Source organism: Pteronotus mesoamericanus, unplaced genomic scaffold (assembly GCF_021234165.1).
Source record: "Pteronotus mesoamericanus isolate MK-2021 breed Mesoamerican mustached bat unplaced genomic scaffold, CSHL_Meso_final contig_29, whole genome shotgun sequence".
NCBI classification, from domain to species: domain Eukaryota; kingdom Metazoa; phylum Chordata; class Mammalia; order Chiroptera; family Mormoopidae; genus Pteronotus; species Pteronotus mesoamericanus.
In genome coordinates this window covers 6343251-6358604 of record NW_026555123.1, presented here as the reverse complement: position 1 = coordinate 6358604, position 15354 = coordinate 6343251, and the positions used below count along the sequence as shown (strand labels likewise).

General features: G+C 54.3%; 1 long non-coding RNA gene across 1 annotated transcript; it reads left to right on the top strand.

The window, feature by feature from the left end:
* The first annotated feature begins 452 nt into the window (after positions 1-452).
* On the top strand, positions 453-7892 carry LOC129071947 (uncharacterized). The gene is made up of 3 exons (XR_008529322.1): positions 453-695; positions 7146-7470; positions 7683-7892. It is a non-coding gene; the product is annotated as an uncharacterized LOC129071947 (long non-coding RNA).
* The last annotated feature ends 7462 nt before the right edge of the window (positions 7893-15354 follow it).

The window sequence follows — 15354 nt, the reverse complement described above, 5'->3', positions numbered from 1 at the left end:
TTTTGTGAAACACTGGCTGAAAATTGCTGCCTTATATAAAGCCATGTTCCAAAAAACAGAGGTATGAAATACTCTTTTCCACAGAATCCAACACATTCTTTCTTATCCCACTTACCATAGAGCTGGAAGTAGCTCAGCAAGAGATTATGGTCGGCTCTGAAACCTAAGGAGTTAAAAAAAAAATGCCACACTAATGCCAGGAGCAATTTTAAGATTGGAGTGACCAGTGAGATTCTTTTATTTTTTCCATGGTACCATAAGATTGAAGGGTAACAAATGTTTCACACTAAGTTTAAGGACACATTGTGAACCCTCAGTTGGACAGTCAGAGTCTGTTATTGCCAAGATAGTGTTAAGAAGCTTGTAACAAGAGAGCATTCAGGGGGTACGTAAGAAACCAAAGATTGTTTGTCCGCGTGCACAGCAGCGCAGGAGCGGAGTCCAGCGGACCGTGCGCCCCGGGCGTGGGCACAGAGGTGCCGAGGGCACAGAGGGAGCGCCCGGCGCTCACAGGGACGAGGTCCTGTTGTCCGCAACGTAGTGGACAGACCTGGGGGCCTTATGCCAGAGAAGGGCCAACGCTTTGTGGTCTCACCGAAAATCTTGAAAAACAGAAAGAAAGAAGAAGTCAATCCACAGAAACCGAAATAGAAAAGTGGAATCGGCCAGGGCTGGGGTCAAAGACATCGGGACAGGTTGGTAAAAGGGGATACATTTTAGTGATAAAATGGAATTCAGAGCATCTAGTGCATGACACGGTTGCCGTGGTTGGCGGCACTGGGTTATGGGCTGAAGTTCGCTCTAAGGGAGTAGAGCTTAAATGTCACACACACGCACGCACACCCCCAGCGGAGGTAAACGTTAACTGGGGAGGGACCCTTTCACAGCGTGTCATGTGACCAGTCACTCTGCTGTAGACTTTAAACATGTTACCATTTTATTTGTCAGCTATACCTCATGAAAGCTCGGGGGGTCGGGTGGCGAATGGTCCAGACGGTTTTAAAGAATTCCAGGTCACGTCCTTATTCCCTGATGTAGGTTTTCCGCCTTCAGAAGAATTGAATAGACGGGCGGGTGCCAGCGAGGAGGCGGCGGAGGGGTGGGCGAGAAGGGGTGAAGGGCGCAGAGTCTCCACAACTGCGGCAACCGCGCGCGGGGGCAGGCGGCGACGAGACTTAGCGTGGGGGACACTGTGCTGTACCTCCGAAACTCACGCCGTGGTGTGTGGCGACTGTACCTAAATGGCAAAGAGTAGATTTTTCCTAATTCGTTTGGGTGCTTCTGTTTCTGATTTACACTGTAAATCACATGAGGTAACAAAAGAGAAGGTTGTTGGAACGACATGCGGTTCCGTTCATTGGACGGGGGTGCACTGAGGGTGCAGGCGTCCCCTGTGGTGGGGGTCACCCCGCGCCCGCCCCCCCAGGCCCAGCCGCGCCCCCCCCCCCAGGGTTTCTGAGAGCGCCTGCGAGTTAATGTTTACCAGCTGCTCCCGTGTCCCAGGCTGAAGGAGGCCCCGCCGAGAGCAGTGGCCCAGCTGGGACTTGGAGGCTGTTCAAAAATCCAGCCCAGCAAGTCTAATGGTTTGTTTGCAACCTTTATTTAGCCTCCTTCTGCTCTCAAGAAACCTGAGAGCGCACTGAGGAAGTTTATACCAAAGGAAGCGGGGAAAATGGGCATTGTTCTCGCAGTGTTTTGTTGGGGCTTCCGCGGGGCAGGAGCGTGGGTGAAGAGCAGGGGAGCGCGCCGAGCGTGCAGAGAGGCCGCGGCTGCAGGCGCGAGCCAGCCGGGCGCGGGCCTCCCGCCGCCTCCGCGCAGAAGCGAGTGTCGCCAGAGCCCTTGAAATAGCTGTGAACGGGCTTGGCCTCGGTTCAGCCGAGGCCAGCGAGGACGACGTGCCGGGGAGATGTTTTTGTCCCCCCCGGACCGGGCAGCTGTCGCTGCTGCCAGCGGGAGGGGGGGCGCAGAAGCGCGGGCTCTGTGGGAATGAGCGGCAGCGCTGCTTTCTCCACCGAAACCCGCTGGCCTCCCTGCGCGCCCTGCTGCGCGGAGCGCTGGCTGCGCCCGGGGCTGCCTGCGGCAGAACCTCCTCCGGGCGCTGGCACGTATTTACCCCGCCCGGCAGGGCCCCGGCGCCGCCGCCCAGCCAGCTTTTTATAGAACCAGGTGATAACACCTTTCAAAGTGCCGGTGGGAGAGGCGAGTGTTTACCGGCCTGAGATGTCCTTTAATTAGTGTTTGTCTCAGGGCCGGGTGACACGGTGGCTAATTGCCCTGACACAGAACAGGCTGAGGTGCTCGCGGAGGGGAGGAGGCCGCGGCCACAGGCAGGCCGCCTGCTTCGGCGGGTGCGTCTAAATGAGCTCGATGCGCCCTGAATTAGCTCGGACCCAGACAGGCGCTCAGCTACCCTGCACTTAAATAGCCTCCCCCGCGGCCCAGACGCGAGGGGCCGGGCTCTGTCGCATCTCGCGGGGCGGGCGGCCTGCGGGCGGCGGTGCGGGGCGCGCTGCGCGGCGTGGGCGGAGGCCGGCGCGGGGGACGCCCGCCGCCGCCACGGGGCTGTGCGGGGCGACTCGGGGACAGGGCGCCGGCTCCTTCTTACCCACGGGCTGGGCCGTCGCTGCTCGGGGGCCCTGGGCGACGTCGCCGTGGCTTCAGGCTGCATCGGCCTGGGCGAGCAGTTCAGTGTGTTGCTTGTGTCCCCGCAAAATGAGCTTGACACCTGCGTGTCCAGGCTTTTCCTTAGGACCCAGCACAACGCACGAGGCATGTCCCCCGTGGCGACACGGCGGTGCTGGGAGAAAGACGGCTGCACAGGTGCCACCCGTGCTGCGCGGTTCGCGCTTATTTCTGTGCAAGGGACTTGGGAGGCGGCGGCTCTGGGCCCGTTCGCCGCCGACAGGAGCGAGGGCGTTCGCGCCCGTGTCCCCCTCTCGCCTGAGGAGGATTTTAAAGGAAAGAGAAGGAGGCGGCAGGAGAGACAGGGGAGACCAGGCGCTGTCCCGGGCCCGGGAGCGGCGCGGATGTGCACAGTTTCTTTCGGATCCATAAATTCGGGGGAGTTTTGTGGGTTCAGTTTGTGATTCATCTGATAACCTGAGCGCAGGCTGCAAGTTTCCCTGGCAACCGGCCTTAGTAATGCGCACAAGGGGTGGCCGTTGATTGGCAGCCGGAGGTGGCAGCTGCCGCCTCCGCTGCCGTCTCCATGGTAACGGGGCCACGCGCCATGGGGCGGGGGGTGGGGGGACGCACGTGCCGCAGCAGCGCGTGTGTCGCGGGGCCCAGACACCCGCTGCGCGGGCGGGTCGCAGGGGTCCCTGGGGGCGGCCAGCCCCGCTGCTGACACGCAGTTGCTGCGACTTGGAGGCCGGTGTCGTCGTCCTCGTCGTCGTCGTCCATCCTCCGCGCCGCCCGCGTGGGGGGTGGGGGTGTGCGGGTCACGTGCACGGCCGCCCGCACAGCTGTGCACGTGCGAGTGGCACGTGGATGTTTTCCATGTGCGACGTGGGGCCAACACTGTCCGCGTGAGAAACGGCTGTGGGGGCGCTTGTCCGCGGCCGGAAGGAGGGGACACGGACGCGAGGCGCAGGTGCCGCGGGAGGCTCGGTCCACGCGCCGCCTCGCGCTGCCGCCGCGGCCTGTGCCGGGCGATGCCCTGGTACCAGGCCCCGGTCGCCGCCCTGTCTCGCGCTGCTGTTTTCCTGCTTTGATGGAGCTGCCGTGGGCGCTTCCTGTTTTTCACTGTGGGCACGTTGCCTCCAGCCCCTGAAGCGAAGTGGAATTACTTTCCGATCATGAACGGTCGCGAGTGGGTCGTGGTTAGTCTTTCCCATCGTCCAAAGGCCCCGTCGCGCCTTGGAGGCGAGAACAACGCCCTGGGCGAATCGCCCCAATAAAGGGCCGTGCGAACCCCGGGAGCGAGGCCAGCGAGGCCCACGGCCGCCGCCTGGACGCCCCGGCCTTCCCGTCTGCTGCCCTGCAGCCTCTGGGAAAGCCGAATAGCCACCCAACTTGGAAAACAAGTTTAAAACCCCTCTTCCTTAGCCGTTCTCATCTGCACGACAGGGCCCCGCGTCCCTAGTCTCGGGCTCATAAATGCTCCACCACCTGCTCTTCAGGGGGAGAGGTTTGCTCATGTGCAGAATTCAGCGGTTTCTGTGGCGTAAATACCCCGCCAGCACCAACCTCACCCCTTCGGCGTGTTCTCAGTGAACGCGGAGCCGGACAGAGACGCCCACGGCCACGCTCACCAGCGAGGCCGCCCCGGCTCGCGCTCCTGACACCCCTGGAACTGGTTCCGAGCCCCAGGGGAGGCGCCCAGGGCAAAGCACCAGGCACGTCACAGGCTCCGAAGATCTTAGCTCTTTTCCCTCCCAGGGAAGAACCCTCCTCATTTATTTATTTTTGAAAAATTAACAACCTTGTTCATATACCATACATTTCATACATTCAATTCTCCGTTCTTTTAATGTCTGTTGTTGGCCATCCTGTGCACCTAACATTTATTTCTGCAAAATTAATTTGCATGTGCAGTCGTTTTAAAATATGCCAACAAATCTTTTGATAGATTTTTCTTAAAAACGTGGGGCCTAATCTGCCTCCTCTCACGTGTGAGCTGTACCTACCGACTGTGAACTGGGGTGGAACCACAGCGCCTGGCGGCCAAGACTTCGCCCTAAAAGGCCCTGCGGTTTCTCCTCGCTGGGTCCCGCGAGCCTCCCCCTTGGGAGAAGGTGGCTGTCATACTGCGAGCCACCCAGCAGCCCAGGGTCCCCCACCCCGCACCCCAGACCCTGTGGACAGACGTGTGGGGACAACACTGGAGGCCCCCGGCCTATTGCACACTTAGTGCCGTTCAATTATGGAGTAATTTGTTGCACAGCAATAGATAAGCAACATGAGCGTAGTTCGAAGTCTCACTGCCTTCCGCCCCATCATAAAGCCTGCAGGGGGCGCCTCACTGCTCCCACGCAGTGGCCAGAGCTCGCGGCCGTCAGAGCCACTGCGAAGGGCCGGCTGGTGCACGTGCGTCAGTGGCTCCTCGTGGTCACGGGCCTGCTGCTTTTCGCTAACAGCCACCTGATGAGCTAGGATCTGGGAAGTCGTGGGAAAATGGGCTTCTGCATGACCCGGAGGTCAGCTTCATTCGGTTCCTGGAAGCACAAGGGGTTTGCTGAGTGGTGGCATCAACCCAAATTCCTGGAAGCTCAGGCACCAAAATTAGGGGCTGTTCCTGAGGCCTCGCAGGGCCGTTGGTGCCAGAGAGAGATGACCCACATTTCCTTTCCTGGAAATATCTTTGAAGTCCTTTGTGTTGCTTGAAGCTTCAAGTGGGATTTTTCTTTTTATAGTAAGACCTAGTAAAGAGATAGAAAAAGTAAATTTTTTAAGCAGTGAAGCATATCTGGCCTATATTTTATCTCGAGTTTCATACTTTGGCTGGTAGATTATAAATATGGTCCACGTGTGTCTTGCTTTCAAACGCTGCAAGACTGACAGCAACTCTTCCTGTTTTTCTGGACGCTGCGTTTTCTCTTGACATGGCTGACGTGCCCAGCCCTGGCCTGGTGACCCCAAAGGCTGATGTTTCGGGTGAAAAGCCCCCAGAGTCCTCATGAATTCAGTGGGTCGCTAAGCACAGTGAGCGGATGAAGTGCTCGCGGCATTTTCGCGTCTGCAGTGTGAGCAGGCGCCCTCACTGGGGACTGGGCGCGCTGGAGGGGTGAGAGGGTTCATGGCCTTCACAAGACCTTTGTCAAGGTGTTCCACTCAAAGATGCCGTAAAAGTGCTAAATAAAGATGAGATGAATTGAGCTGGAGTAACACCAAAACATTCCTTAACAAATGATGCTATTTCTGAACCACCCCCATGGACCTTGTTTCCCTTATTCCCACTTTTCTGGGAAAAGGTGCTTAACGCAGTGGAACAAGCGCAATACGGTTGACCAACATTTTGGAATTCTGAGGTCATTTTTTCTATTTTCTTTTTTTCACATAGTTTCCTCTTTGTTGCAGTTTGTTTTAAAAATTGCTGCTAAAGAGTCATCTGCTGTTAAAAAATTGAAAAGACATGACTTAAAAGTTATTTCAATCCAGGCATTTATTTTATTGACGACTCGGTAGTAGCCTGCTGAAAATTACATCTTTACTAAGAAGTAATTTCTTGATACCTTCGTTGTGACGTGTAAATAAGTGGCCAAGGAGGGTGTACGTGGCAGGCGTGAGGGGCCAGGCTGCCGGGGCGGCAGGGTGCTGACGTCCGCTGGACAGTCAGGGCCCGGGGCACCCTCGCTTCCCACGCGGCTCCACGCAGCGTGCGGTGTCCGTGGCAACAGAGCGCCTGCAGAGTGAAAACTTACCTGGGGATGATTTCATGGCCACGCAAAAGCGCACCAACAGATCGCCTTTCTCCAAAGAGCCACTCTCCGGGCTCCCTCCCGAACACTGCCGGCCGGCCGGCGCTGACCTGGCCCAGCGTCTCGGGCCCCCGCGGCGTGTGCCCGGACGCTCCTCCCGCGTGGTCAGGGCAGACTCTCAACCTCCAGGAGCCCTCGAACACCTCCGTTGACTCGAGGGGCATGATCCCCCGTGTCCCTCCTCTCCCAGGGAGTCTGTCACGCCCTCCCACCTGCGTCTGTTTCGGTGAGGTCAATCAACACCTATTGAAACAGAAGAAAAAGGCTAAATAAGATTAGTTTAAATGGCCACTTGTACAGAAAACTGTGCTGAAATAGTTCTGGAGATGAAGTTAATATTAGGGGGAAATAGTCACCTCTGAATCCAAGGACATTTTCAATCTAACCTATTTTAATCTGTAAAAATATATACTCTGAGATTATATTTGACTCATAAAATTTTATTTTCATAAGCTCTTGATTATTATGCCAAAATTCAGTAGATACTGTGATTGCACGAGCACTGAGTGACACTGAGTATTTTTTTGTGCCCATAGTGTACGCAATAAAGTGGTCATTTCCATGAAAATACAAAACCGAGTAGATGCTGTTCTTAAGCAGCACAAAGCCTGTTTACGGGCTGACTCCTTTTTGCTGACAAATAAACTTTATCTTGTAGTGTTACTCACATAGGAATCTTTTGAGAACACTTCCCGTGTTACTTTTCCCTCTTGCCCCCTATTTTAGACTCTGGAGATGCACAAGCGTCCAGCATACACAGTGTGAGTGAGGCCCTGGGCTCCGGACTGGCTTTGGGGCGTGAGATGCGACCCTGGTCGTCCAGGCTCTGCTCCGGAGGGAGGCCAGGCATCGACGTGGACGCTGCAGTTAAGCAGGAAGGACGCGGAGGAAGACGGAGGAGAACAAGGCACCGCTGCAGGGAGAAGAGGGGCCGCCAGCGCACCCACCAGGCGTGGGCCGAGGCTTCACCGTGATGGCGGGTCACTGGACGAAGGCTTCCGGGAGCAGGTGTTTGAGCTGGGACATGAGCAACGGCTGGCACTTTGCTAAAGTGAGGACAAGGGACAGGGGCATCAGGCTGAGGGGGAAAAGGGTGTCCGGGCTCTGGCGCTGGGTCTGGGGGACTGGGCGAGGGCCTGAGGGAGGGAGAAGGCAAGGGCTGGTCGGGGACGGGCTTCAGGCCGGTGGAGACGAGGTCGTGAAGACAGCGTGGCTGTTCCAGGTGCCCAGCAGGACAGGGCGTGCCGATGTCTGTGTTCACAGGAGGCGGCCACGTTCGTGGGATCTCACAGTGCCCAGGCTTCCTGGAGGGCCGCACCGGGCACTGTGGCCACAGTCTCTGTTCTCGGAAGAGGTGAAGTAAAGGGCAGATGCACACACAGGCCACCCCTTCTCTGGGCGTGAACTGCAAGCCACTTTAGCCGGGACGTCCAACCTGCAGCCCATGGGCTAGCTATGAATGCGGCTCAACGTGAAATCATAAATGTACTTAAAATCTTTTTTTTGCTCCTCAGTTTTTGTTAGTGTTTGTATATTTAACGTGGCCCGAGACAACTCTCCTCCTTCCAGTGTGGCCCAGAGACGCCAAAAGGCTGGACACCCCCTGCTAGAGGGACCCTGACCCGTTCAGCCCGCGTCCAGCATCCCCTCTTGGAAGAATCCTTGTGCCTGGGAAGCCGGGCCACACGGCAGGAAACGGGGAGACCGTGCTGTGATCTGGGGAGACAGCTCGGTAGGTTTCGGTGAGGAGTTCACATAGTAAATTTAATCTGGGCCCAATTTCTAAGCTCTTTATGGTTGTAATTTAACTTGGATTTGGCATCAGACGCAATCAGAACAGAAAGAGACAGACTACCCTCAAATATTTGAAGATGCCGTGCAGCCTTCGTGGAAACGGTTAGTTCCCGTCTCCGGTGAGAGGTGGTGTCCGCTGGGCACCGGGAGAGGGAGGTTCCCGGGAGCCTCCACGGGGCGCTTCCCACAGCATCCCCGTCGGCCCCCTTCTCCCTGGAGGGCGGTTCTTACTCCTAAAGCTCAAGGAAAACCCCAGCGGGAATGGTCACCGGTGAATGCATTTAAGAGGCTCCCTGTGTAAACGACTAGTTTGTTACAGCTTTTTAACATCGCACAGATGTGAGCAGTTTATGCAGGGACCGGAAGTTTAGTTTGAGTGGCATTTGCTTCAGTCTCTCCAGAAGCAGATCCCCGGGGCCCAAGTGAACCCATCTTCGCTGGGGCCCGGTTTCTTCTAGAAACCCCCGACCCCACTAACCCTTTCCAAGAGCTGGGTTTGCACGCACGGGTTAGCTAGTTTGTGGATTGTTTGATGGGGATTATTCATGTTTTTTAAAAGGTTTAACTTACTTATTTTCAGAGAGAAGGGAAGGGAGGGAGAAAGAGAGGAGGAGAAACATGGATGTGTGAGACCCACAATACGGGGTTGCCTGGCCCGCAACCCGGGCACGTGCCCTTTTGGTTCGCAGGACGAGGCCCAGCCCACTGAGTCACACCAGCCAGGGCTCAGTCTGTTTCTAGTCCAGGTTTACTTCATTCATTGTTTCAGAGAAATGTTGGTTTGCACCCATCCTATCCCAATGAACACCTGGGAGGATACATTTATTTTTAAAACAGGGCCAATAAAGACAATTAAAAACATAGATGCCTATCCTGCCCATCTGCCCCCCAAACCTAGGATACATTCCAAAGACACAATGTAAAAAGCGTTTGAGTTGCTTGAACCTTGGAAAAAATCTCTTTTAAGTTTTCAATTACTTCCTCTGGAAATTCACATGTAAAATAAAGGGGTTCTAACAATTTCCAACGCAGACATAATACTGAACCTTTTGGACAAGAGTCACATTTCCGTGTAGGAGTAGCAGGTGTGGGCAGCCCCGAGGTGACAGGCTCGGAGGAACAAACGGGCACCTGAAGCTGTTGGTGCCAGCGGGCTCTGGAAGGACCCGCGGGCTCATCCTGAGCAGAGCAGACCTCTCTGCACACGACGCTGTAAATGCCGGTTCCAGAGACGCTAGGCGCAGAACAGAGCACGTGGAGCGGGACCAGGGGCCGCTGCTGACCACCCCCAAGAAATGCAGCTGGTCCCCCGTGAAGGCTGCAGAGCACACGGCGGCCGGTCCGGGCAGCTGGGGCCGCGGCCCCAGGAGCCCCGTGGGGAGCCAGCCCCGCGCCCCGCTGAGCGACGCGGGTGCCGGCAGGTCCGTACCGCTCCCAGGCCCCTGTGAGTCTCCGCGGTTCATCGGCTGCAAGCGTGTGGGGGGCCTAGAGTGAGTCGACTGTGGGTACGGGCTCAGTCCTTCTGCGCAGGGGGCAGGGGCGGGGGTTTCAGAAGCTACTGTGGGGAAATTAAAGATGAAGAGGAGGACAGAATTGCAAGGCAAGTTCTGCCATGATTTAAAGCAGCGCTGCTAGGCCGGGGGTCATTTTGTCCCCGAGGCAACAGCTGGCAATGTCTGGAAACATTTCGGTTGTCTCGGCTTGGGGCCAGGCGGGTACTGTGCATCTATGCAATGCACATGCCATGGATGCTGCTGTATGTGCAGGCCATGCATGTGTACACGGACCATGTAAGTATACATAGATCACGTAAGTATACACAGGCCACATGTGTATATGCAGGCCACATATGTATACTCAGACCACATAAGTATACACAGACTACATATGTATGTGCAGATCATGTGAGTCTATGCAGACCGTGTAAATATACGCGGGCCATGTAATTATATGTAGACCACGTATGTATACACCGATCACCTATGCACACATAGACCATGTAGGTATACATAGACAATGTAAGAAATGTCCAGACCTACAGAGAATTTTTATGAGTTTGAACCAAACTGAGGACATCAGCCGGGCAGCAAGACGCAGAACGCTCCGCAGAGTAACAGTTTGCAGTTTTTTATGCCTTTCAGATTAGGGAGAGGATGTAAAGGAAGATTTCATGAAGGGGGGAGGAAGCAAGGGGAGCACTGGATCACGGGGGTAAGACTGTGTGCCCTCAGTCTTCAGAAGGAGGGGTCCGGAAGGGGCATTTTGAAAGTGTGTTCACCTAGATGCGTGGCCACAATGGGCAGGGCTCACGGAAGGCAAAGCGAACCATTCACAGGGAATCACAGGCAGCGGCCTTAGGCACCTGGGGTCAGGCCACCTGTGAGCTTACTCTCCGTCAAACCCTTTTTATCATCCCCTGCGTGTGTAGACCATGAATGTATACAGAGACCGTCTATACCCGCCGACGGGATACAAAGGACAATGCACAGGACAGCCCCTCCAACGGAGAATGATCAAATCCAACACTTCTACAGGGTGAGGATGAGAAACGGTGATTTAGATATTTCTAAACATTTTAACTTGCTATTTTAAGTCTTAGTGAACTTCAGAATTCTACCGACTTATCTGGGTGTCTAGATAAACTCCAGTGAATGTAAACAGTTACATGCACTGGGAGAGTTTCCTCGCGGCTCGGTGCCACCCAGCATGGGGAGTTAGTCACTAAGTGCCACTTTATCTCAAAGGGAGCGTGAACACCAGAGTCCATACTCGGGGAAGCGAAATGTCGAGGGGCACAAACAAGCAGCTCCACCGCCAGTGGGCAAACCCCCTTTTCTGCGTCAGACCCCGAGGACCCCAGCGTGTGCAGGACGAGGGAAGGTCGGGGTGGAATTCGGGAAAAAGCATTTATCCTTTAAATGAATTCTATTTTAAGCACCATACAAGGTCACTTAGAGTAACTGAATAAATACTTAGCCAGTTTCTGTTTTTCTTCTTTATCACACCAATAAGCCAGAGTCATTGAAAATGGCTGCATTGCCAGTTCTCCTGAGGGCAGACAGGCTTCCTCCATAAGGGGCTGTTCTAGCTCCTCTGGGGAAACTTTCCGCTGTCGGAAATGCCTTCTGATGTGAAAGAAGCTGAAGTTTACCTTGGCTGCCACCCCTTCCTGTGGCACCGTCACAGCTTGCACACTGTAATGCTTGCACGGACCTGCCACTCACACGTGCTCGTCGGCAGGAAAGCCCCTCCCGGCCGCGGGCCCGCGGGTGCTGCTGCCTTTGGCACTGCACACTTGGAGTGGCGGGGGTGGGCGCAGGAAGTAAGAGCTGATCTCTGTCGGGGACGCCACGAACCCATAAAGACCCTCGTGCACGTAGCTCGGAATGGAGAGTCCTCAGCCCCGGTTTTGTCTGTGTTTGTGCTGGGCCCTGAATTCTGTTTGTTTAGAGGTAAAAAATAAAACAAAGCTGTAACAGAAGAAGAAAAACTGCAATGGAGAGCATGACTTAATTATAAATGCCTTCGCTTGAGCTGTCGTTACTTGAATATAGTATCTAAAAATGTAAAGGCTACTCATTCAAAACTGAACCTGAAGTCGTTCACAAAACTTTTAATTTACTTCGCTAAGATCGCCTCTTGGCAAGCTGCCATCTAGGTGATACACTCTCCGTTCCCCCACTTGGGAAATAAATAAATATATATATATATTTGTTATTTTACTCTTTTTACATCTAGACTCCATCCTAACACAAAGCAGATTAGTTGGCTGGCTACGTTCCAGCTATCTAGACAGTGGCAAGGTGACCCTAAGAAAGCTAACATGGTAAATCCAAAATGGCCAAATAACTTCTATTTTGTGCTTTCAACAGACGCTGTCAACTCGGCATGTCCACAGCGGGATTACGCGGGCAGTGGCCACGCGTCCCCAGGGCCCCGGCAGCTCTGCAGGGGCTGCCGTTCCCCGCACTGTCTCTCCCAGTCAGTACCTTCTGCTTCAAGCTGAGCGATCAGGGAGCCCCACTGGCCATGCATCGTTCCCCGGAAAAAGCACTTGAGAGTCCATTTCAGACCTTAGACATTCTTTCCACTGACCTTTAAAGAAAAATCACAAACTCAGAGCTCACTGGGTTTCGGGCTGTACCATGGCTTACTTTTTTCTTAAAGGGTGGGCAGAAGGTCTGCTCTTGACGAATGTCTTTTTCTGGAGCTTTTTTGGTGAGCGTCCCTTTCACGAGGCTCAATCCTGTTGATTCAAGAGTCCATGAGAGAAAGTGAGTCTTTGGTGAGACAAATCCATGTCTTCAGAACATCCTGGCCCTGGACTAGAGTGAACCACTGACAAAGAATGGTTCCATGACTTGGTGCATTTTTTACATTTTCTGTTATACCCATAGAAATGGATATCAGGGTCAAAGGATTTAAGAAAATCAATCACAAACTACTATGAGGAAAGACAACTTCTTTTCCCCCTTTTTATCAGTTGAAACTCAGCCCTTGCCAAGTAAAGGAGGATTTTCAGTTCTGTGGTACAGCACTGGAGAAGATTAATTGGATTTTCTGGGGCAATAGGACAAGCGAAGACAAACACAGCTAAAATCACTCCTCAGTCCATCCTGTTCCCAAAGAACAGAACAGTAGCGATGCAGTCAGCAGACTGGGGTCCTTTTGTAGGAGAGCTTCAAAGAGAGAAGAAATAAAAACCAGTTCACGTGAAGACAGGAGGCGCGTGATCCGTGAGCAGAAGCGCCAGGTTCCTCGGGCGCGCGGATCTCCATCGAAGGACGAGGGCGCTGACGCAGGCCTCGGGGAGCCACCGAGGACGTTGTTATTACGAGGCCGACAGGTGAGGCCCGGGACTCAGAGCACGTGGGTCCTGCACGACAAAGCCCCGAATCCCACGGCAGCACACCTTCCCCAGCTTCCTCCTTCCCTGTCACCGGCTCCATCCCAACCGTGGGCCGCCGCACCTGTGCGTCTCCCTGGGAACCTGGCCAACTGTGTGTCTTTCTTCCCCACGTGCTGACTTCGTTGTTTCCTCAGTTCTAAGAATCATTTACATTTTCTGTTGCATAAAACCTGAGCCAAGGAGAAACCGATCCACATGTGAAAGATGCAGATTGGAAATTAATGAGCCATAAATGTTTCAAAACAAAGTAAACTTGAAGGCAAGATGTAGCACACTATCCAGAAACTACAAGTGTATTGTAAAATTGGGGGATCCAGCAGCAGGAGAGATGCACGTCCAGAAATCAGGACGTTTTGGTGGACTTTACAGATGACTGGGTGTGCCTTCTGAGCCTTTTGGGTCCAAGGCTCCTGGGAACCTCAGGAAAGACGGGAACATTCTATTCTGAAGAAAGACTAAGCAGGCAGACACAGTGACATGCCTACGGTTTCGGAAAATTCACAGGGGTCTTGTAGCCCATTCTCAACTCCCAGGGTGAGGGTGTCTGAACGCCACCCCCCTCCTCCACGTGTGAATGATTAGGGGCTGCCGAGGGCAAGGTCAGAGAAAGCCGGCGGCATAACCAGGCCTCCAGGCTCCCAGCCCGACTACTGTCCCTCTTGTCGTGGGTCTCTACGCAGAGCTTTGCCGTGAGGGACACTGATAAATCTTGCAGTGGTCGTACCGAGCATTGTCCTCCGAATTCCTATCTTCATGGAACTTCAGAATGTGGCCTTATTTGGTAAAAGGGTCACTTCAGATGTGATTAGTTAAATTAAGATGAGGTCGTAGTGGATTAGGGTGGACCCCAAACCCAAAGGATGTGCTCGGAAAGGAGGGCCATGCGGACACCGAGATGCACAGGGGCAGTAGCCACGGGCCGTGTTCGCTGCGAGCTGCCGTCACATGCCCGAGTCACGGGGGTGCAGCAGTGGCAGCGGCGCAGCCACAAGCTATGGGCTGCCCGCGGCCACCGGAGCTGGGACCCGGTGATGGAGCGGATTGTCCCCAGAACCTCCATCAGGAGCCCCGTTGTAGCCATTTGTTACCACAGCCCTGAGAAACTGACCGCGTAAGGCTCTGCTACTTGTCTGCATCTTTGTTAACACTGTTTTTAGTCCTCACATGCGGCTCCCATCACGGCCCATTCGGCCTCTCCCCCGTCTCGTCTACCAGCTGACCTGGGTGTTCATGTTGGACATCCGATGCCCTCTGTGTCCTCCCAGGTTTGCTCCCTGAGCAGCAGTGTGTTCCACTGAGAGCAGTTCTTGGACCTACACTTACACAACATTGCTCTGGGGGGTTCTCAAAAACGGACCACGCTTCCCCAGGCTGGTAGAGCGGCTAGGTTCTCACAGCAGAGAGAAAATCCAAAGAAGATTGAAAAAGAGTTGCCATTTTCGGTATGTATGTATGTATAGTAGAAATTTGCTTCATGCAAACTACCCAGGGACCTTAGAAGATGGTGTTGCTGACACCCTGTCCTCGAAAGTCCTCCCTGACTCACGAAGATACATCCGGCCCACCAAGGATGAGCTCAGGGAGGGACAACCCACCGCCACCTCCCGCAGCCCTGCGGGACAGTGAACTGGCTTAAACCCGGCCTTCCCCAGGCCAGCTGAGCTACTGCGTGCTGCAGGACCCCAGTGTGGCCCTGCGTGGGGACACGGGTGTTTCCAGGAACCCAGCCTCACCAAGGAAGAGGAGGGCCAGTGGCTGCGTGGCCCCACCCCGCCCACACCCTCCGCGGGCTGTGCCTGCAGAGATGAGCTCCTTTGGTTTTGGAAAATTCCCAGTGTCAGGGCGTCATGAGGAGCAGCCTGTGTGTGGTCTGAGATCGTATTTCCAGTGCTGCCTGTTTTCATTTCCAGGAATTGCTTGGACATAAATACCCTTAATTTCATTAGGAAGGGCTGATGCTTCAGCACCTTTAAGAATCGTGCTTTAATTTTACTCTGCCTGAGGAGCTGGTGTGTGTTTTTGGACCCCTTCTGATTTCCTGATGTGTTTGCTGTGAATCGAATAAATCATTCTGGGCCTTTTTTTTAATTCACTACGAAATTGGGGGAAATAATAACACACTGATGAAACCTGAGGATGAGCAAAGTGTGTGTGGTCACTAGATTTTTTTTCTAAGCCCCTTCCACACTGAGAACAAAACTAAAAGAACAAAGACTTGGCCTTTGAAAGAGC